We start from the raw sequence: 2,808 nt of genomic DNA, 5'->3' as shown, positions 1-2,808 counted from the left end.
TGATCCATCACTTATTACAAATCATAAATGACGGGTCATAGTTTTTCACATTTTTTGACAGAAAAAATGTCAAAAAAAATATTTTTTCACCCGAGCCATCTCAACGCATGCCTATCACCACTGGCCATGGATCATTTCTATTTTTTCAGTACTATTTTCAGTCTTTGTGTCAAGCGGGAATCGAACCCGCCATTTCCCCTTGCGCGCGTGTTACCACCTCAGCTATTGTGTGTTTGTGATGGACAACGGATATTTTATCTTTTTACCCTCTTTGTCGAAGGTCATAAGTACCGTGACCCATCACTTATGAAGGTTATAGGTGACGGGTCGTAATCTTGACTCGTTACTGATGACTGATTTTTTATTTAACATATAAAATTATTATTAATATTTACATATAAAATATGTATTAATATTTACATATAAAATTTGATAGGTGACTGGTTATAATTTACCTGTAAAATTGTATTAATATTTTATGAATTTCTGAATATCTCATGCAAACGATCGTAATTTGATAGGTGCCCTAGAGTGCTTCCGATAAAACAGGCATAAATTTTTCATACGAACTTCGATTTTAATTTTTTTTATTTTATGAATATCTTTAGAAAAAGTTACATCCGTTTCTCCCCGAGCTTGTCAGGTTTGGCTTGAAAGATTGAGTTCTCGCCCCTAGAAGTTTCTGCACCATTTTCGGAACACACGTTTGTGTCCATAGCCGTCACCTCTTATATCAAACTTGAGCAGAAATTATATATATTTTCTATTCTAATGCTGCTGAGGTGATAAAAAATAAAAAAAAGAAAAGAAAAATAAAAAATATTAGTGAACTAAGTATTTATGACAATTATCATTAGTGACGGGTCACAACATGACCCGTCACTTATAACTTGACATAAGTGACGGATCATGTTACGACCCGTCACTATTATCATAAGTGACGGGTCATGTTACGACCCCTCATTATTATCATAAGTGACGGGTCATGTTACAACTCGTCACTAATTTTGTATCTCTTTTGTCTGTTTTTCACGTAGTGCTACTTTCCGATTATGTGCAGGAGGCAACAGATGTTCGTGAGTCGGATCCAACAAATCTTCATCAACTAGAAAGCAATAAATGTTCATGACTAGACTCAAGCTTGATACCATAATGCTAGAAGAATTTAATGTTTCAATGTATAAAAATCTTTCAGAATCCTATAACATAAATAGGCAATTATTAAATTCCATATTTTTTAACACAAAGATAGAATGATCAACTGATTACACCCAGAAAATCCCATTTAACTCAGTTCTCCGCTATAATCATAACAACGAATTCCATCAATGTATGAAGATGTGTGAGATTCGTTTGGTATTTGCGAATAAAATATTTACAGCTTTATATTAGCACTCATACAGCGAGAGAATACAATGCCCCCAAGTCAATCGAATATAGGATCGCGGACCTGGATTCAAATTCTTAATGATGGGAGCAGCCCAAAATTCTATGAATTTATGAAAATGAGCTAAAAAATCTCTTTAGGGTAAACTCAAACAATATTGCTTAATGCTAATATTCTTTTAATCCCCATGTCTCTCCTACATCAAAAACTATATGGGCCCTACTCGTCCAAATCTGAGATGGGCCAAGGATCAAGAAAAAGGCTCATATGAGCCCCTTAACTTCTTATAAACTAGATGGAAACCCTCACATTGCCATGGGAGCAAGGAGCAACTACGTAATACACATTTTTTTTTCTGATATATGAATTTTACAACACCATATATAACTGGTTCAAATTTTAAGAAATTAATGAAAGGTAGTAACGAATGCCTTTATATACTTTCCAAGTCAATGGAAAGGTAAAAACTATTGCATTGTCCTTTGTATCCATGCATTCAAATTATACAATATAGATCCACCCACAAGGGCATCTCCAACAATATAGCCAAGTACTAGTTATAAGAGTTGTCTATATCATCTATTTATAGCATAATAGACAACTCCTCCAATGAATTAGCTATAACATAATCTCAATTTATTATGGGAGACATGTAATAAGGTACTTAAAACCATAATGCACAAGGATCACGAGATAGACAGACTACAGTTATGAATAGCAATTGATTGTATTGAACATCCCATTGGTGAGGATAGGAAAATGACCCTACTAATGAATACATAAATAATTCTATATTCCTAACGTCGAGAATTTGTACATGACTATCTATTGTAGAATATGAAAAATAAGGATACCCGTGTAGTCGTCGAAGGATACCGCAAACAGAGACACAAATTATACAGGTTCAAGCCTCCGAGTTGAATTCCATTGATTATACTTAGGATCACAAAGTACAAAGAAAGGTGTGTGGATCTAGTCCTAAGAACTAGTCGGATTTCTATGTTTCTATTGCTCAATATCTAGTCGAATGGGGATTGCTTCTATCGTGGATCTTCAATAGGTGTTGGTCTTCCATTCGACTAGACTTGATTGGGGGTTCGCGACTTCGAAAGTCTGAAGGCACGAGTTGCTTGTTGTAAGGCTTCTACTCAATGTGTTTCGATTGGCTCCTGATTAGCTCGATTCAATTATCTTGGATGTGCCCTACTCCCTGCCTTATATAGTCGGGAAAACTTATGATGTGTCCTTCACTACTGCAGAAACCCCCTTCACTGTTGGCTCCAAAACCACTTTCACTGCCAGTTTTGGAGTCGGCAGTGGGCAACGGGCACTGATAGTCGTGGACTATCACTGCCGACTCGGTGGACTGGCAGTGAAGGGCCTTATCACTGCCGGCTCAAGGATTCAGCCGGTAGTGCCGG

Source organism: Phragmites australis, chromosome 13, assembly GCF_958298935.1.
Source record: "Phragmites australis chromosome 13, lpPhrAust1.1, whole genome shotgun sequence".
Taxonomy (NCBI): domain Eukaryota; kingdom Viridiplantae; phylum Streptophyta; class Magnoliopsida; order Poales; family Poaceae; genus Phragmites; species Phragmites australis.
The sequence above is the reverse complement of the archived record's forward strand: the minus strand, read 5'-3'. Positions refer to the sequence as shown.